The 20,950-nt window shown below is 42.5% G+C and overlaps 1 protein-coding gene across 3 annotated transcripts in view; it reads left to right on the forward strand.

Annotated features, from left to right (window-relative positions):
- LOC106613322 (uncharacterized) overlaps positions 1–20,950 on the forward strand; it is a 73,938-nt gene that overhangs the window by 48,687 nt on the left and 4,301 nt on the right. The window lies entirely within an intron of this gene.

Raw genomic sequence — 20,950 nt, forward strand, 5'->3', positions numbered from 1 at the left:
ATAACTATTAGACATGACCAGCTCTGGTATCAGTCCCATAGATAACTATTAGACATGACCAGCTCTGGTATCAGTCCCATAGATAACTATTAGACATGACCAGCTCTGGTATCAGTCCCATAGATAACTATTAGACATGACCAGCTCTGGTATCAGTCCCATAGATAACTATTAGACATGACCAGCTCTTCCACTGGTATCAGTCCCATAGATAACTATTAGACATGACCAGCTCTTCTACACTGGTATCAGTCCCATAGATAACTATTAGACATGACCAGCTCTGGTATCAGTCCCATAGATAACTATTAGACATGACCAGCTCTGGAATCAGTCCCATAGATAACTATTAGACATGACCAGCTCTGGTATCAGTCCCATAGATAACTATTAGACATGACCAGCTCTTCCACTGGTATCAGTCCCATAGATAACTATTAGACATGACCAGCTCTGGTATCAGTCCCATAGATAACTATTAGACATGACCAGCTCTTCCACACTGGTATCAGTCCCATAGATAACTATTAGACATGACCAGCTCTGGTATCAGTCCCATAGATAACTATTAGACATGACCAGCTCTGGTATCAGTCCCATAGATAACTGTTAGACATGACCAGCTCTGGTATCAGTCCCATAGATAACTGTTAGACATGACCAGCTCTGGTATCAGTCCCATAGATAACTATTAGACATGACCAGCTCTTCCTCTGGTATCAGTCCCATAGATAACTATTAGACATGACCAGCTCTGGTATCAGTCCCATAGATAACTATTAGACATGACCAGCTCTGGTATCAGTCCCATAGATAACTATTAGACATGACCAGCTCTTCCACTGGTATCAGTCCCATAGATAACTATTAGACATGACCAGCTCTTCCACACTGGTATCAGTCCCATAGATAACTATTAGACATGACCAGCTCTGGTATCAGTCCCATAGATAACTATTAGACATGACCAGCTCTGGTATCAGTCCCATAGATAACTATTAGACATGACCAGCTCTGGTATCAGTCCCATAGATAACTATTAGACATGACCAGCTCTGGTATCAGTCCCATAGATAACTATTAGACATGACCAGCTCTGGTATCAGTCCCATAGATAACTATTAGACATGACCAGCTCTGGTATCAGTCCCATAGACAACTATTAGACATGACCAGCTCTTCCACACTGGTATCAGTCCCATAGATAACTATTAGACATGACCAGCTCTGGTATCAGTCCCATAGATAACTATTAGACATGACCAGCTCTGGTATCAGTCCCATAGATAACTATTAGACATGACCAGCTCTTCCTCTGGTATCAGTCCCATAGATAACTATTAGACATGACCAGGTCTGGTATCAGTCCCATAGATAACTATTAGACATGACCAGCTCTTCCTCTGGTATCAGTCCCATAGATAACTATTAGACATGACCAGCTCTGGTATCAGTCCCATAGATAACTATTAGACATGACCAGCTCTGGTATCAGTCCCATAGATAACTATTAGACATGACCAGCTCTGGTATCAGTCCCATAGATAACTATTAGACATGACCAGCTCTTCCACTGGTATCAGTCCCATAGATTACTATTAGACATGACCAGGTCTGGTATCAGTCCCATAGATAACTATTAGACATGACCAGCTCTGGTATCAGTCCCATAGATAACTATTAGACATGACCAGCTCTTCCACTGGTATCAGTCCCATAGATAACTATTAGACATGACCAGCTCTTCCACTGGTATCAGTCCCATAGATAACTATTAGACATGACCAGCTCTGGTATCAGTCCCATAGATAACTATTAGACATGACCAGCTCTTCCACTGGTATCAGTCCCATAGATAACTGTTAGACATGACCAGCTCTTCCACTGGTATCAGTCCCATAGATAACTATTAGACATGACCAGCTCTGGTATCAGTCCCATAGATAACTATTAGACATGACCAGCTCTGGTATCAGTCCCATAGATAACTATTAGACATGACCAGCTCTTCCACTGGTATCAGTCCCATAGATAACTATTAGACATGACCAGCTCTGGTATCAGTCCCATAGATAACTATTAGACATGACCAGCTCTTCCACTGGTATCAGTCCCATAGATAACTATTAGACATGACCAGCTCTGGTATCAGTCCCATAGATAACTATTAGACATGACCAGCTCTGGTATCAGTCCCATAGATAACTATTAGACATAACCAGCTCTGGTATCAGTCCCATAGATAACTATTAGACATGACCAGCTCTGGTATCAGTCCCATAGATAACTATTAGACATGACCAGCTCTGGTATCAGTCCCATAGATAACTATTAGACATGACCAGCTCTGGTATCAGTCCCATAGATAACTATTAGACATGACCAGCTCTGGTATCAGTCCCATAGATAACTATTAGACATGACCAGCTCTGGTATCAGTCCCATAGATAACTATTAGACATGACCAGCTCTGGTATCAGTCCCATAGATAACTATTAGACATGACCAGCTCTGGTATCAGTCCCATAGATAACTATTAGACATGACCAGCTCTGGTATCAGTCCCATAGATAACTATTAGACATGACCAGCTCTTCCACTGGTATCAGTCCCATAGATAACTATTAGACATGACCAGCTCTGGTATCAGTCCCATAGATAACTATTAGACATGACCAGCTCTGGTATCAGTCCCATAGATAACTATTAGACATGACCAGCTCTGGTATCAGTCCCATAGATAACTATTAGACATGACCAGCTCTGGTATCAGTCCCATAGATAACTATTAGACATGACCAGCTCTGGTATCAGTCCCATAGATAACTATTAGACATGACCAGCTCTGGTATCAGTCCCATAGATAACTATTAGACATGACCAGCTCTGGTATCAGTCCCATAGATAACTATTAGACATGACCAGCTCTGGTATCAGTCCCATAGATAACTATTAGACATGACCAGCTCTGGTATCAGTCCCATAGATAACTATTAGACATGACCAGCTCTGGTATCAGTCCCATAGATAACTATTAGACATGACCAGCTCTGGTATCAGTCCCATAGATAACTATTAGACATGACCAGCTCTGGTATCAGTCCCATAGATAACTATTAGACATGACCAGCTCTTCCACTGGTATCAGTCCCATAGATAACTATTAGACATGACCAGCTCTGGTATCAGTCCCATAGATAACTATTAGACATGACCAGCTCTTCCACTGGTATCAGTCCCATAGATAACTATTAGACATGACCAGCTCTTCCACTGGTATCAGTCCCATAGATAACTATTAGACATGACCAGCTCTGGTATCAGTCCCATAGATAACTATTAGACATGACCAGCTCTGGTATCAGTCCCATAGATAACTATTAGACATGACCAGCTCTGGTATCAGTCCCATAGATAACTATTAGACATGACCAGCTCTTCCACTGGTATCAGTCCCATAGATAACTATTAGACATGACCAGCTCTGGTATCAGTCCCATAGATAACTATTAGACAGGAATTCTTCTTCCTTTCCACTGGTTGCTCTTCACCGGTGATGTTGTATTGTTTCAGGTAAAGTCAAGGGATATTACTGCAGCCTCAGACGATAGATTCGCATAACCTGTAACAAAGGAAACAAAAAAGGAAAAGTAACATGCCCTGGTTTCAAGAGAAATTGATATTTCACATAGATTTTCCTAAGTAAGCGTGTCCCAATTTTCAGGAAAACGTTGGATATTTCACCTAGATATCGCTAGTATGATGACCGATGTACACAACATAGAAGCTTATCAGATTCGGATCATCTTACTGTGCTTCTTCACCTGGTGATTGGCCCCCCGATTGCTAATCAATCAGTTCTTTATTCTCCAGGCGCCGCTTTGTCATCAAAAATGGACAAAAAAAGGATTTTCCCTGAACGTTTACTGCTGACTTCGTTATGAGCAAAACTTGATAAGGACCTTCCCATTTTGGCCCTAATGTGTCTGTTACATTTTTTGTTTCTCATCACCCACTGTCCTCACACTACGTCACGTCCCCCCCTCGGGAGTTATTCCCCATTAGAGAGTTGTAAACGTCTGCTTTTCTCAAATCTAACGTGCCTGGTATTATCACATTGTCCATTGTAGTAACTATAGTAACTATTCATGCCCAGCCTGCCCCCCCTCCACAATACTTGAACCGTCTGGGTATAAGATAAACTCAGGGTTTTCCAACGGATGACTCTATAAACCCATCAGAGAGCTGATCCAAAACCAACTCACAACAGTCGTGTTCAAGTAATGTGGTATCTGTCGGATACATCGGAGTAGCTGAATTACATGGTATCTTTTCAACTATACCCATGTCCCATAGATCTTTACTCATTACTTTAGTAGCTTCCTGTTCAACTATACCCATGTCCCATAGATCTTTACTCACTACTTTAGTAACGTTCATAGCTTCCTGGCTAATGGGATATTGTTTTGTGCCGCAAGGTGGGGAAACACATGTCAGGCACACTGGTTCCACACTGGTTCCACACTGGTTCCACACTGGTTCCACTGGTTCCATAAGTTCCACACTCATTTTTCTTCGTAGTCCAAATAAGCATGTTAGTGAACTGTAGATTCCTGCATCAATCTTCATTGGACCAATATAAATTGATAATGGTTTGGTTTGTTTCATATCTGTCCCCCCCACACACCCCACCCCTACTCCTGTTGCTCTCATCTTCTTGCCCGTGTACTCAGGACACATATGTTTTGCATAAGATATGGGCAATACAGTGACTTCAGCGCCCGTATCTACTAAAAAAATCTACTGCAAAGTTGTTAACCATAATGTTCACGTATATTCCATCCGATTTCATATGTACACCAGCTGAGATGGGACGTAAGATCCCTGTTAGTTTACCTCCACAGCATCCAGAAACTCTGCTGCTGAGCCGGAGAGAGCTTCTTACATTTCTGCACCAACATTGTGTCATTGGGGATGTTGTCTTGTTTCCATTTTCCCTTAGATGGACCCTTCTTCTCCTGGCCACTTCTTATAAAATCACGGTTTTCTTTTCCCGACATTCTCGTTGCCAGTGACCAGAAATCCTGAAATAATGACATACGCCAGGTTTCTCTTTTACTGAATGAATAATGTTGTTGGTTTCACTCGGAACCTGAGCTACTCTGATAACCACGTCTCGTAGACGCTTAAAAAAGGTTTTTGACCATTCAATCCAACTGTTTTGGAGATGCTGATTTATATGTGATTACTTTCTCTAGAGGTTTGTCTTGACTTCCTTTCACAGCCTGTGTTCTGGTTGGCTTTAAGACATCGTTTGTCACTGCTGTCAGTATCTGTTGACTCAAAGACAGGCAGTGCTGACCAGTTGCTTGAAACCTGATCTGCCTTGCACAACTCAGTGAGGATAGATTGGGAGAACAGAGAGGCCACAGGTGGGGGGGGGTCACTTCAGACTTTTTCGTCCGTGTCTCCTGCTGCAATAGTTGAATTTCTCCTTTTAAGGTCTTTATTTGTTCACCAAGAGCTTTCAAACTATAATTTTCTCTCTGCAATGTCATCATATTAAATTCAGAAGTTGTATTATATATATATATTTATCCCCAAAATATATATATATTTATATAACTCCTTTTAAGGAGTCAAGCCTCTTCTAGAACACAAATAGTCTCTGTAGGGCCTAGCTAGACGACACCATTCTGAATACATCTGGCCCTTCTCTTCTAGAACACAAATAGTCTCTGTAGGGCCTAGCTAGACGACACCATTCTGAATACATCTGGCCCTTCTTTGGACACTGTGTTAACTAACCTCCAGACGAGCTTCAATGCCATACAACTCTTCTTCCGGGGCCTCCAACTGCTCTTAAATGCAAGTAAAACTAAGTGCATGCTCTTCAAACGATCGCTGCCCACACCTGCCCGCCCGTCCAGCATCACTACTCTGGACGGTTCTGCCTTAGAATATGTGGACAACTACAAATACCTGGGTGTCTGGTTAGACTGTAAACTCTCCTTCCAGACTCACATGAAACATCTCCAATCCAAAATTAAATCTAGAATCGGCTTCCTATTCCGCAACAAAGCATCCTTCTCTCATGCTGCCAAACATACCCTCGTAAAACTGACTATCCTACCGATCCTTAGACTTCGGCGATGTCATTTACAAAATAGCCTCCAACACTCTACTTAGCAAATTGGATACAGTCTATCACAGTGCCATCCGTTTTGTCACCAAAGCACCATATACTACCCAACGTTGCGACCTGTACGCTCTCGTTGGTTGGCCCTCGCTTCATATTCGTCGCCAAACCCACGGGCTCCAGGTCATCTATAAGTCTTTGCTAGGTAAAGCTCCGCCTTATCTCAGCTTGCTGGTCACCATAGCAGCACCCACCAGTAGCACGCGCTCCAGCAGGTATATTTCACTGGTCACCCCCAAAGCCAATTCCTCTTTTGGCCGCCTTTCCTTCCAGTTCTCTGCTGCCAATGACTGGAACGAATTGTAAAAATCATTGAAGCTGGAGACTCTTACCTCCCTCACTAGCTTTAAGCACCAGCTGTCAGAGCAGCTCACAGATCACTGCACCTGTACACAGCCCATCTGTAAATGCCCTATCCAACTACCTCATCCCCATACTGTTATTTATTTTATTTATTTTGTTCCTTTGCACCCCAGTATCTCTACTTGCACACTCATCTTCTGCACATTTATCACGCCAGTGTTTATTTGCTATATTGTAATTATTTATCCACTATGGCCTATTCATTGCCTTACCTCCGTGATCCTACCTCATTTGCACACACTGTATATAGACTTTCTCTATTGTATTATTGACTGTATGTTTGTTTATTCCATGTGTAACTCTGTGTTGTTGTATGTGTCGAACTGCTTTGCTTTATCTTGGCCAGGTCGCAGTTGTAAATGAGAACTTGTTCTCAACTAGCCTACCTGGTTAAATAAAGGTGAAATAAAAAAATTAAAAATAAAACTATATATATATATATATATATATATATATATATATATATATATATATATATATATATATATATATATATATATATATAGTTTTATTTTTAATTTTTTTATTGACATCGCCGCTTTTCTAGGTACAAGGAGTCGACTCAGCATAGGAGGAAGGTATAAATATATGTGCTTGTGTAAAAATTTCTTTGTCTTTGCAGCTGTGTGACCCAGTGGGTAAATATCTTTAGTTTGAGCTTTTACAAGTTGTCTGAGTTTACTCTGTCAGAACCTAACAAAATAAACCAAAAGTTGAACAGGCTGTGAACTCTGCAAATGCATGTATTAACAGATATTAGAGTAAGCAAATGACGGGGATTGAAAGTACATTTATTACTGGTGACATATGTAATGGGGAATTTGTATTCAAAAAATAAAAGGGCAAACAATTCGTACAATGAAGGTGCAAGAATTGTCGGGAGACAGCTGAGCCATTCTTGACAGAGACTTGCCTATATCGCCGACACACACCCCTCCCCTTCTTCTTGTCTCAACATTTTATATTATACTCAAGACACATTATCGTCACACATATTTTAAATGTTTTTCACTGACAGCCACAACTCAATAATCAGCTAGGCCTCTTGCAAAGCAAGATGCCCAAATTGCGTGCTTCCCAAATACGCAGAGGCCTACAAGCTTGTGATTTGAAATAATCCACAGCAACAACAACAACAAAAAATCCTTTGTGTCTAAGTCACGCTTGAATGATTGTATTTATTTCTGTATATACAGAAGTAATTATATATATTTGCCAATTTTATTTCAATTTTCTTAACTATCGCACCCACCGCTATGCCATTTCCGTCCTGTTCTATTGTTTTCATATCAACTTAACCAGTATTTCTCTCCCATCCTAGTTGTTGCATCTTTAGATTCCCCCTCTTTCTAAGTTTCTAACAGCGATTTTCTCCTTTGTCACATATGCAACCGCTATCATGTGTTCTGTTTAGAATGGTGTTTTCCCAGGTGCTCTGTTTAGAATGGTGTTGTCCCAGGTGTTCTGTTTAGAATGGTGTTTTCCCAGGTGTTCTGTTTAGAATGGTGTTGTCCCAGGTGTTCTGTTTAGAATGGTGTTTTCCCAGGTGCTCTGTTTAGAATGGTGTTGTCCCAGGTGTTCTGTTTAGAATGGTGTTGTCCCAGGTGTTCTGTTTAGAATGGTGTTTTCCCAGGTGTTCTGTTTAGAATGGTGTTGTCCCAGGTGTTCTGTTTAGAATGGTGTTGTCCCAGGTGTTCTGTTTAGAATGGTGTTGTCCCAGGTGTTCTGTTTAGAATGGTGTTGTCCCAGGTGTTCTGTTTAGAATGGTGTTTTCCCAGGTGTTCTGTTTAGAATGGTGTTTTCCCTGGTGTTCTGTTTAGAATGGTGTTGTCCCAGGTGTTCTGTTTAGAATGGTGTTGTCCCAGGTGTTCTGTTTAGAATGGTGTTGTCCCAGGTGTTCTGTTTAGAATGGTGTTGTCCCAGGTGTTCTGTTTAGAATGGTGTTTTCCCAGGTGTTCTGTTTAGAATGGTGTTGTCCCAGGTGTTCTGTTTAGAATGGTGTTTTCCCAGGTGTTCTGTTTAGAATGGTGTTGTCCCAGGTGTTCTGTTTAGAATGGTGTTTTCCCAGGTGCTCTGTTTAGAATGGTGTTGTCCCAGGTGTTCTGTTTAGAATGGTGTTGTCCCAGGTGTTCTGTTTAGAATGGTGTTTTCCCAGGTGTTCTGTTTAGAATGGTGTTGTCCCAGGTGTTCTGTTTAGAATGGTGTTGTCCCAGGTGTTCTGTTTAGAATGGTGTTTTCCCAGGTGTTCTGTTTAGAATGGTGTTGTCCCAGGTGTTCTGTTTAGAATGGTGTTGTCCCAGGTGTTCTGTTTAGAATGGTGTTGTCCCAGGTGTTCTGTTTAGAATGGTGTTTTCCCAGGTGTTCTGTTTAGAATGGTGTTTTCCCTGGTGTTCTGTTTAGAATGGTGTTGTCCCAGGTGTTCTGTTTAGAATGGTGTTGTCCCAGGTGTTCTGTTTAGAATGGTGTTGTCCCAGGTGTTCTGTTTAGAATGGTGTTTTCCCAGGTGCTCTGTTTAGAATGGTGTTGTCCCAGGTGTTCTGATTAGAATGGTGTTTTCCCAGCTGCTCTGTTTAGAATGGTGTTTTCCCAGGTGTTCTGTTTAGAATGGTGTTGTCCCAGGTGTGCTGTTTAGAATGGTGTTTTCCCAGGTGTTCTGTTTAGAATGGTGTTGTCCCAGTTGTTCTGTTTAGAATGGTGTTTTCCCAGGTGCTCTGTTTAGAATGGTGTTGTCCCAGGTGTTCTGTTTAGAATGGTGTTGTCCCAGGTGTTCTGTTTAGAATGGTGTTGTCCCAGGTGTTCTGTTTAGAATGGTGTTTTCCCAGGTGTTCTGTTTAGAATGGTGTTTTCCCAGGTGTTCTGTTTAGAATGGTGTTTTCCCAAGTGCTCTGTTTAGAATGGTGTTGTCCCAGGTGTTCTGTTTAGAATGGTGTTTTCCCAGGTGTTCTGTTTAGAATGGTGTTTTCCCAGGTGTTCTGTTTAGAATGGTGTTTTCCCAGGTGTTCTGTTTAGAATGGTGTTGTCCCAGGTGCTCTGTTTAGAATGGTGTTGTCCCAGGTGTTCTGTTTAGAATGGTGTTGTCCCAGGTGTTCTGTTTAGAATGGTGTTGTCCCAGGTGCTCTGTTTAGAATGGTGTTTTCCCTGGTACTCTGTTTAGAATGGTGTTTTCCCAGGTGTTCTGTTTAGAATGGTGTTTTCCCAGGTGTTCTGTTTAGAATGGTGTTTTCCCAGGTGTTCTGTTTAGAATGGTGTTGTCCCAGGTGTTCTGTTTAGAATGGTGTTGTCCCTGGTGTTCTGTTTAGAATGGTGTTTTCCCAGGTGTTCTGTTTAGAATGGTGTTGTCCCAGGTGTTCTGTTTAGAATGGTGTTTTCCCTGGTGTTCTGTTTAGAATGGTGTTTTCCCAGGTGTTCTGTTTAGAATGGTGTTGTCCCAGGTGTTCTGTTTAGAATGGTGTTTTCCCAGGTGTTCTGTTTAGAATGGTGTTTTCCCAGGTCAGTTTAAAATGGTGTTGTCCCAGGTGTTCTGTTTAGAATGGTGTTTTCCCAGGTGCTCTGTTTAGAATGGTGTTGTCCCAGGTGTTCTGTTTAGAATGGTGTTGTCCCAGGTGTTCTGTTTAGAATGGTGTTGTCCCAGGTGTTCTGTTTAGAATGGTGTTGTCCCAGGTGTTCTGTTTAGAATGGTGTTTTCCCAGGTGTTCTGTTTAGAATGGTGTTGTCCCAGGTGTTCTGTTTAGAATGGTGTTTAACCAGGTGTGCTGTTTAGAATGGTGTTTTCCCAGGTGTTCTGTTTAGAATGGTGTTTTCCCAGGTGCTCTGTTTAGAATGGTGTTGTCCCAGGTGTTCTGTTTAGAATGGTGTTTTCCCAGGTGCTCTGTTTAGAATGGTGTTTTCCCAGGTGTTCTGTTTAGAATGGTGTTTTCCCAGGTGTTCTGTTTAGAATGGTGTTGTCCCAGGTGTTCTGTTTAGAATGGTGTTTTCCCAGGTGCTCTGTTTAGAATGGTGTTTTCCCAGGTGTTCTGTTTAGAATGGTGTTGTCCCTGGTGTTCTGTTTAGAATGGTGTTTTCCCAGGTGCTCTGTTTAGAATGGTGTTTTCCCAGGTGTTCTGTTTAGAATGGTGTTGTCCCAGGTGTTCTGTTTAGAATGGTGTTTTCCCAGGTGCTCTGTTTATAATGGTGTTTTCCCAGGTGTTCTGTTTAGAATGGTGTTTTCCCAGGTGTTCTGTTTAGAATGGTGTTGTCCCAGGTGTTCTGTTTAGAATGGTGTTGTCCCTGGTGTTCTGTTTAGAATGGTGTTTTCCCAGGTGTTCTGTTTAGAATGGTGTTGTCCCAGGTGTTCTGTTTAGAATGGTGTTTTCCCTGGTGTTCTGTTTAGAATGGTGTTTTCCCAGGTGTTCTGTTTAGAATGGTGTTGTCCCAGGTGTTCTGTTTAGAATGGTGTTTTCCCAGGTGTTCTGTTTAGAATGGTGTTTTCCCAGGTCAGTTTAAAATGGTGTTGTCCCAGGTGTTCTGTTTAGAATGGTGTTTTCCCAGGTGTTCTGTTTAGAATGGTGTTTTCCCAGGTCAGTTTAAAATGGTGTTGTCCCAGGTGTTCTGTTTAGAATGGTGTTTTCCCAGGTGCTCTGTTTAGAATGGTGTTGTCCCAGGTGTTCTGTTTAGAATGGTGTTGTCCCAGGTGTTCTGTTTAGAATGGTGTTGTCCCAGGTGTTCTGTTTAGAATGGTGTTGTCCCAGGTGTTCTGTTTAGAATGGTGTTTTCCCAGGTGTTCTGTTTAGAATGGTGTTGTCCCAGGTGTTCTGTTTAGAATGGTGTTTAACCAGGTGTGCTGTTTAGAATGGTGTTTTCCCAGGTGTTCTGTTTAGAATGGTGTTTTCCCAGGTGCTCTGTTTAGAATGGTGTTGTCCCAGGTGTTCTGTTTAGAATGGTGTTTTCCCAGGTGCTCTGTTTAGAATGGTGTTTTCCCAGGTGTTCTGTTTAGAATGGTGTTTTCCCAGGTGTTCTGTTTAGAATGGTGTTGTCCCAGGTGTTCTGTTTAGAATGGTGTTTTCCCAGGTGCTCTGTTTAGAATGGTGTTTTCCCAGGTGTTCTGTTTAGAATGGTGTTTTCCCAGGTGCTCTGTTTAGAATGGTGTTTTCCCAGGTGTTCTGTTTAGAATGGTGTTGTCCCAGGTGTTCTGTTTAGAATGGTGTTTTCCCAGGTGCTCTGTTTATAATGGTGTTTTCCCAGGTGTTCTGTTTAGAATGGTGTTGTCCCAGGTGTTCTGTTTAGAATGGTGTTTAACCAGGTGTTCTGTTTAGAATGGTGTTTTCCCAGGTGTTCTGTTTAGAATGGTGTTTAACCAGGTGTTCTGTTTAGAATGGTGTTTAACCAGGTGTTCTGTTTAGAATGGTGTTGTCCCAGGTGTTCTGTTTAGAATGGTGTTGTCCCAGGTGCTCTGTTTAGAATGGTGTTTTTCCAGGTGCTCTGTTTAGAATGGTGTTCTCCCAGGTGTTCTGTTTAGAATGGTGTTTTCCCAGGTGTTCTGTTTAGAATGGTGTTGTCCCAGGTGTTCTGTTTAGAATGGTGTTGTCCCAGGTGCTCTGTTTAGAATGGTGTTTTTCCAGGTGCTCTGTTTAGAATGGTGTTCTCCCAGGTGTTCTGTTTAGAATGGTGTTTTCCCAGGTGTTCTGTTTAGAATGGTGTTGTCCCAGGTGTTCTGTTTAGAATGGTGTTTTCCCAGGTGTTCTGTTTAGAATGGTGTTGTCCCAGGTGTTCTGTTTAGAATGGTGTTTTCCCAGGTGCTCTGTTTAGAATGGTGTTGTCCCTGGTGTGCTGTTTAGAATGGTGTTTTCCCAGGTGTTCTGTTTAGAATGGTGTTGTCCCAGGTGTTCTGTTTAGAATGGTGTTTTCCCAGGTGTTCTGTTTAGAATGGTGTTTTCCCAGGTCAGTTGAAAATGGTGTTGTCCCAGGTGTTCTGTTTAGAATGGTGTTTTCCCAGGTGCTCTGTTTAGAATGGTGTTGTCCCAGGTGTTCTGTTTAGAATGGTGTTGTCCCAGGTGTTCTGTTTAGAATGGTGTTGTCCCAGGTGTTCTGTTTAGAATGGTGTTGTCCCAGGTGTTCTGTTTAGAATGGTGTTTTCCCAGGTGTTCTGTTTAGAATGGTGTTGTCCCAGGTGTTCTGTTTAGAATGGTGTTTAACCAGGTGTGCTGTTTAGAATGGTGTTTTCCCAGGTGTTCTGTTTAGAATGGTGTTTTCCCAGGTGCTCTGTTTAGAATGGTGTTTTCCCAGGTGTTCTGTTTAGAATGGTGTTGTCCCAGGTGTTCTGTTTAGAATGGTGTTTTCCCAGGTGCTCTGTTTATAATGGTGTTTTCCCAGGTGTTCTGTTTAGAATGGTGTTGTCCCAGGTGTTCTGTTTAGAATGGTGTTGTCCCAGGTGTTCTGTTTAGAATGGTGTTTTCCCAGGTGTTCTGTTTAGAATGGTGTTTTCCCAGGTGTTCTGTTTAGAATGGTGTTGTCCCAGGTGTTCTGTTTAGAATGGTGTTGTCCCTGGTGTTCTGTTTAGAATGGTGTTTTCCCAGGTGTTCTGTTTAGAATGGTGTTGTCCCAGGTGTTCTGTTTAGAATGGTGTTTTCCCTGGTGTTCTGTTTAGAATGGTGTTTTCCCAGGTGTTCTGTTTAGAATGGTGTTGTCCCAGGTGTTCTGTTTAGAATGGTGTTTTCCCAGGTGTTCTGTTTAGAATGGTGTTTTCCCAGGTCAGTTTAAAATGGTGTTGTCCCAGGTGTTCTGTTTAGAATGGTGTTTTCCCAGGTGTTCTGTTTAGAATGGTGTTTTCCCAGGTCAGTTTAAAATGGTGTTGTCCCAGGTGTTCTGTTTAGAATGGTGTTTTCCCAGGTGCTCTGTTTAGAATGGTGTTGTCCCAGGTGTTCTGTTTAGAATGGTGTTGTCCCAGGTGTTCTGTTTAGAATGGTGTTGTCCCAGGTGTTCTGTTTAGAATGGTGTTGTCCCAGGTGTTCTGTTTAGAATGGTGTTTTCCCAGGTGTTCTGTTTAGAATGGTGTTGTCCCAGGTGTTCTGTTTAGAATGGTGTTTAACCAGGTGTGCTGTTTAGAATGGTGTTTTCCCAGGTGTTCTGTTTAGAATGGTGTTTTCCCAGGTGCTCTGTTTAGAATGGTGTTGTCCCAGGTGTTCTGTTTAGAATGGTGTTTTCCCAGGTGCTCTGTTTAGAATGGTGTTTTCCCAGGTGTTCTGTTTAGAATGGTGTTTTCCCAGGTGTTCTGTTTAGAATGGTGTTGACCCAGGTGTTCTGTTTAGAATGGTGTTTTCCCAGGTGCTCTGTTTAGAATGGTGTTTTCCCAGGTGTTCTGTTTAGAATGGTGTTTTCCCAGGTGCTCTGTTTAGAATGGTGTTTTCCCAGGTGTTCTGTTTAGAATGGTGTTGTCCCAGGTGTTCTGTTTAGAATGGTGTTTTCCCAGGTGCTCTGTTTATAATGGTGTTTTCCCAGGTGTTCTGTTTAGAATGGTGTTGTCCCAGGTGTTCTGTTTAGAATGGTGTTTAACCAGGTGTTCTGTTTAGAATGGTGTTTTCCCAGGTGTTCTGTTTAGAATGGTGTTTAACCAGGTGTTCTGTTTAGAATGGTGTTTAACCAGGTGTTCTGTTTAGAATGGTGTTGTCCCAGGTGTTCTGTTTAGAATGGTGTTGTCCCAGGTGCTCTGTTTAGAATGGTGTTTTTCCAGGTGCTCTGTTTAGAATGGTGTTCTCCCAGGTGTTCTGTTTAGAATGGTGTTTTCCCAGGTGTTCTGTTTAGAATGGTGTTGTCCCAGGTGTTCTGTTTAGAATGGTGTTGTCCCAGGTGCTCTGTTTAGAATGGTGTTTTTCCAGGTGCTCTGTTTAGAATGGTGTTCTCCCAGGTGTTCTGTTTAGAATGGTGTTTTCCCAGGTGTTCTGTTTAGAATGGTGTTGTCCCAGGTGTTCTGTTTAGAATGGTGTTTTCCCAGGTGTTCTGTTTAGAATGGTGTTGTCCCAGGTGTTCTGTTTAGAATGGTGTTTTCCCAGGTGCTCTGTTTAGAATGGTGTTGTCCCTGGTGTGCTGTTTAGAATGGTGTTTTCCCAGGTGTTCTGTTTAGAATGGTGTTGTCCCAGGTGTTCTGTTTAGAATGGTGTTTTCCCAGGTGTTCTGTTTAGAATGGTGTTTTCCCAGGTCAGTTTAAAATGGTGTTGTCCCAGGTGTTCTGTTTAGAATGGTGTTTTCCCAGGTGCTCTGTTTAGAATGGTGTTGTCCCAGGTGTTCTGTTTAGAATGGTGTTGTCCCAGGTGTTCTGTTTAGAATGGTGTTGTCCCAGGTGTTCTGTTTAGAATGGTGTTGTCCCAGGTGTTCTGTTTAGAATGGTGTTTTCCCAGGTGTTCTGTTTAGAATGGTGTTGTCCCAGGTGTTCTGTTTAGAATGGTGTTTAACCAGGTGTGCTGTTTAGAATGGTGTTTTCCCAGGTGTTCTGTTTAGAATGGTGTTTTCCCAGGTGCTCTGTTTAGAATGGTGTTGTCCCAGGTGTTCTGTTTAGAATGGTGTTTTCCCAGGTGCTCTGTTTAGAATGGTGTTTTCCCAGGTGTTCTGTTTAGAATGGTGTTGTCCCAGGTGTTCTGTTTAGAATGGTGTTTTCCCTGGTGTTCTGTTTAGAATGGTGTTTTCCCAGGTGTTCTGTTTAGAATGGTGTTGTCCCAGGTGTTCTGTTTAGAATGGTGTTTTCCCAGGTGTTCTGTTTAGAATGGTGTTTTCCCAGGTCAGTTTAAAATGGTGTTGTCCCAGGTGTTCTGTTTAGAATGGTGTTTTCCCAGGTGTTCTGTTTAGAATGGTGTTTTCCCAGGTCAGTTTAAAATGGTGTTGTCCCAGGTGTTCTGTTTAGAATGGTGTTTTCCCAGGTGCTCTGTTTAGAATGGTGTTGTCCCAGGTGTTCTGTTTAGAATGGTGTTGTCCCAGGTGTTCTGTTTAGAATGGTGTTGTCCCAGGTGTTCTGTTTAGAATGGTGTTGTCCCAGGTGTTCTGTTTAGAATGGTGTTTTCCCAGGTGTTCTGTTTAGAATGGTGTTGTCCCAGGTGTTCTGTTTAGAATGGTGTTTAACCAGGTGTGCTGTTTAGAATGGTGTTTTCCCAGGTGTTCTGTTTAGAATGGTGTTTTCCCAGGTGCTCTGTTTAGAATGGTGTTGTCCCAGGTGTTCTGTTTAGAATGGTGTTTTCCCAGGTGCTCTGTTTAGAATGGTGTTTTCCCAGGTGTTCTGTTTAGAATGGTGTTTTCCCAGGTGTTCTGTTTAGAATGGTGTTGACCCAGGTGTTCTGTTTAGAATGGTGTTTTCCCAGGTGCTCTGTTTAGAATGGTGTTTTCCCAGGTGTTCTGTTTAGAATGGTGTTTTCCCAGGTGCTCTGTTTAGAATGGTGTTTTCCCAGGTGTTCTGTTTAGAATGGTGTTGTCCCAGGTGTTCTGTTTAGAATGGTGTTTTCCCAGGTGCTCTGTTTATAATGGTGTTTTCCCAGGTGTTCTGTTTAGAATGGTGTTGTCCCAGGTGTTCTGTTTAGAATGGTGTTTAACCAGGTGTTCTGTTTAGAATGGTGTTTTCCCAGGTGTTCTGTTTAGAATGGTGTTTAACCAGGTGTTCTGTTTAGAATGGTGTTTAACCAGGTGTTCTGTTTAGAATGGTGTTGTCCCAGGTGTTCTGTTTAGAATGGTGTTGTCCCAGGTGCTCTGTTTAGAATGGTGTTTTTCCAGGTGCTCTGTTTAGAATGGTGTTCTCCCAGGTGTTCTGTTTAGAATGGTGTTTTCCCAGGTGTTCTGTTTAGAATGGTGTTGTCCCAGGTGTTCTGTTTAGAATGGTGTTGTCCCAGGTGCTCTGTTTAGAATGGTGTTTTTCCAGGTGCTCTGTTTAGAATGGTGTTCTCCCAGGTGTTCTGTTTAGAATGGTGTTTTCCCAGGTGTTCTGTTTAGAATGGTGTTGTCCCAGGTGTTCTGTTTAGAATGGTGTTTTCCCAGGTGTTCTGTTTAGAATGGTGTTGTCCCAGGTGTTCTGTTTAGAATGGTGTTTTCCCAGGTGCTCTGTTTAGAATGGTGTTGTCCCTGGTGTGCTGTTTAGAATGGTGTTTTCCCAGGTGTTCTGTTTAGAATGGTGTTGTCCCAGGTGTTCTGTTTAGAATGGTGTTTTCCCAGGTGTTCTGTTTAGAATGGTGTTTTCCCAGGTCAGTTTAAAATGGTGTTGTCCCAGGTGTTCTGTTTAGAATGGTGTTTTCCCAGGTGCTCTGTTTAGAATGGTGTTGTCCCAGGTGTTCTGTTTAGAATGGTGTTGTCCCAGGTGTTCTGTTTAGAATGGTGTTGTCCCAGGTGTTCTGTTTAGAATGGTGTTGTCCCAGGTGTTCTGTTTAGAATGGTGTTTTCCCAGGTGTTCTGTTTAGAATGGTGTTGTCCCAGGTGTTCTGTTTAGAATGGTGTTTAACCAGGTGTGCTGTTTAGAATGGTGTTTTCCCAGGTGTTCTGTTTAGAATGGTGTTTTCCCAGGTGCTCTGTTTAGAATGGTGTTGTCCCAGGTGTTCTGTTTAGAATGGTGTTTTCCCAGGTGCTCTGTTTAGAATGGTGTTTTCCCAGGTGTTCTGTTTAGAATGGTGTTGTCCCAGGTGTTCTGTTTAGAATGGTGTTTTCCCAGGTGCTCTGTTTAGAATGGTGTTTTCCCAGGTGTTCTGTTTAGAATGGTGTTGTCCCTGGTGTTCTGTTTAGAATGGTGTTTTCCCAGGTGCTCTGTTTAGAATGGTGTTTTCCCAGGTGTTCTGTTTAGAATGGTGTTGTCCCAGGTGTTCTGTTTAGAATGGTGTTTTCCCAGGTGCTCTGTTTATAATGGTGTTTTCCCAGGTGTTCTGTTTAGAATGGTGTTGTCCCAGGTGTTCTGTTTAGAATGGTGTTTAACCAGGTGTTCTGTTTAGAATGGTGTTTTCCCAGGTGTTCTGTTTAGAATGGTGTTTAACCAGGTGTTCTGTTTAGAATGGTGTTTAACCAGGTGTTCTGTTTAGAATGGTGTTGTCCCAGGTGTTCTGTTTAGAATGGTGTTGTCCCAGGTGCTCTGTTTAGAATGGTGTTTTTCCAGGTGCTCTGTTTAGAATGGTGTTCTCCCAGGTGTTCTGTTTAGAATGGTGTTTTCCCAGGTGTTCTGTTTAGAATGGTGTTGTCCCAGGTGTTCTGTTTAGAATGGTGTTGTCCCAGGTGCTCTGTTTAGAATGGTGTTTTTCCAGGTGCTCTGTTTAGAATGGTGTTCTCCCAGGTGTTCTGTTTAGAATGGTGTTTTCCCAGGTGTTCTGTTTAGAATGGTGTTGTCCCAGGTGTTCTGTTTAGAATGGTGTTTTCCCAGGTGTTCTGTTTAGAATGGTGTTGTCCCAGGTGTTCTGTTTAGAATGGTGTTTTCCCAGGTGCTCAGTTTAGAATGGTGTTGTCCCTGGTGTGCTGTTTAGAATGGTGTTTTCCCAGGTGTTCTGTTTAGAATGGTGTTGTCCCAGGTGTTCTGTTTAGAATGGTGTTTTCCCAGGTGCTCTGTTTATAATGGTGTTTTCCCAGGTGTTCTGTTTAGAATGGTGTTGTCCCAGGTGTTCTGTTTAGAATGGTGTTTTCCCAGGTGTTCTGTTTAGAATGGTGTTTTCCCAGGTGTTCTGTTTAGAATGGTGTTGTCCCAGGTGTTCTGTTTAGAATGGTGTTTTCCCAGGTGTTCTGTTTAGAATGGTGTTGTCCCTGGTGTTCTGTTTAGAATGGTGTTTTCCCAGGTGCTCTGTTTAGAATGGTGTTTTCCCAGGTGTTCTGTTTAGAATGGTGTTGTCCCAGGTGTTCTGTTTAGAATGGTGTTGTCCCAGGTGTTCTGTTTAGAATGGTGTTTTCCCAGGTGTTCTGTTTAGAATGGTGTTGTCCCAGGTGTTCTGTTTAGAATGGTGTTTTCCCAGGTGTTCTGTTTAGAATGGTGTTTTCCCAGGTGTTCTGTTAAGAATGGTGTTTTCCCAGGTGTTCTGTTTAGAATGGTGTTTTCCCAGGTGCTCTGTTTAGAATGGTGTTGTCCCAGGTGCTCTGTTTAGAATGGTGTTTTCCCAGGTGTTCTGTTTAGAATGGTGTTTTCCCAGGTACTCTGTTTAGAATGGTGTTGTCCCAGGTGCTCTGTTTAGAATGGTGTTGTCCCAGGTGCTCTGTTTAGAATGGTGTTTTCCCAGGTGTTCTGTTTAGAATGGTGTTTTCCCAGGTGTTCTGTTTAGAATGGTGTTGTCCCAGGTGTTCTGTTTAGAATGGTGTTTTCCCAGGTGCTCTGTTTATAATGGTGTTTTCCCAGGTGTTCTGTTTAGAATGGTGTTGTCCCAGGTGTTCTGTTTAGAATGGTGTTGTCCCAGGTGTTCTGTTTAGAATGGTGTTGTCCCAGGTGTTCTGTTTAGAATGGTGTTTTCCCAGGTGTTCTGTTTAGAATGGTGTTGTCCCAGGTGTTCTGTTTAGAATGGTGTTTAACCAGGTGTGCTGTTTAGAATGGTGTTTTCCCAGGTGTTCTGTTTAGAATGGTGTTTTCCCAGGTGCTCTGTTTAGAATGGTGTTGTCCCAGGTGTTCTGTTTAGAATGGTGTTTTCCCAGGTGCTCTGTTTAGAATGGTGTTTTCCCAGGTGTTCTGTTTAGAATGGTGTTGTCCCAGGTGTTCTGTTTAGAATGGTGTTTTCCCAGGTGCTCTGTTTAGAATGGTGTTTTCCCAGGTGTTCTGTTTAGAATGGTGTTGTCCCTGGTGTTCTGTTTAGAATGGTGTTTTCCCAGGTGCTCTGTTTAGAATGGTGTTTTCCCAGGTGTTCTGTTTAGAATGGTGTTTTCCCAGGTGTTCTGTTTAGAATGGTGTTGTCCCAGGTGTTCTGTTTAGAATGGTGTTTAACCAGGTGTTCTGTTTAGAATGGTGTTTTCCCAGGTGTTCTGTTTAGAATGGTGTTTAACCAGGTGTTCTGTTTAGAATGGTGTTTAACCAGGTGTTCTGTTTAGAATGGTGTTGTCCCAGGTGTTCTGTTTAGAATGGTGTTGTCCCAGGTGCTCTGTTTAGAATGGTGTTTTTCCAGGTGCTCTGTTTAGAATGGTGTTCTCCCAGGTGTTCTGTTTAGAATGGTGTTTTCCCAGGTGTTCTGTTTAGAATGGTGTTGTCCCAGGTGTTCTGTTTAGAATGGTGTTGTCCCAGGTGCTCTGTTTAGAATGGTGTTTTTCCAGGTGCTCTGTTTAGAATGGTGTTCTCCCAGGTGTTCTGTTTAGAATGGTGTTTTCCCAGGTGTTCTGTTTAGAATGGTGTTGTCCCAGGTGTTCTGTTTAGAATGGTGTTTTCCCAGGTGTTCTGTTTAGAATGGTGTTGTCCCAGGTGTTCTGTTTAGAATGGTGTTTTCCCAGGTGCTCAGTTTAGAATGGTGTTGTCCCTGGTGTGCTGTTTAGAATGGTGTTTTCCCAGGTGTTCTGTTTAGAATGGTGTTGTCCCAGGTGTTCTGTTTAGAATGGTGTTTTCCCAGGTGCTCTGTTTATAATGGTGTTTTCCCAGGTGTTCTGTTTAGAATGGTGTTGTCCCAGGTGTTCTGTTTAGAATGGTGTTTTCCCAGGTGTTCTGTTTAGAATGGTGTTTTCCCAGGTGTTCTGTTTAGAATGGTGTTGTCCCAGGTGTTCTGTTTAGAATGGTGTTTTCCCAGGTGTTCTGTTTAGAATGGTGTTGTCCCTGGTGTTCTGTTTAGAATGGTGTTTTCCCAGGTGCTCTGTTTAGAATGGTGTTTTCCCAGGTGTTCTGTTTAGAATGGTGTTGTCCCAGGTGTTCTGTTTAGAATGGTGTTGTCCCAGGTGTTCTGTTTAGAATGGTGTTTTCCCAGGTGTTCTGTTTAGAATGGTGTTGTCCCAGGTGTTCTGTTTAGAATGGTGTTTTCCCAGGTGTTCTGTTTAGAATGGTGTTTTCCCAGGTGTTCTGTTAAGAATGGTGTTTTCCCAGGTGTTCTGTTTAGAATGGTGTTTTCCCAGGTGCTCTGTTTAGAATGGTGTTGTCCCAGGTGCTCTGTTTAGAATGGTGTTTTCCCAGGTGTTCTGTTTAGAATGGTGTTTTCCCAGGTACTCTGTTTAGAATGGTGTTGTCCCAGGTGCTCTGTTTAGAATGGTGTTGTCCCAGGTGCTCTGTTTAGAATGGTGTTTTCCCAGGTGTTCTGTTTAGAATGGTGTTTTCCCAGGTGTTCTGTTTAGAATGGTGTTGTCCCAGGTGTTCTGTTTAGAATGGTGTTTTCCCAGGTGCTCTGTTTATAATGGTGTTTTCCCAGGTTAATATTGGCTGCTTTATTACATGAGTTGCATGTTCTGCTAAGATGCATTACTATATATCTGTGAATACTGTTATTCTGAGCACAGTGGATCGATGCCCTAATAGGTGAT

This window comes from Salmo salar, chromosome 09, assembly GCF_965601325.2.
Source record: "Salmo salar chromosome 09, fSalSal1, whole genome shotgun sequence".
Taxonomy (NCBI): domain Eukaryota; kingdom Metazoa; phylum Chordata; class Actinopteri; order Salmoniformes; family Salmonidae; genus Salmo; species Salmo salar.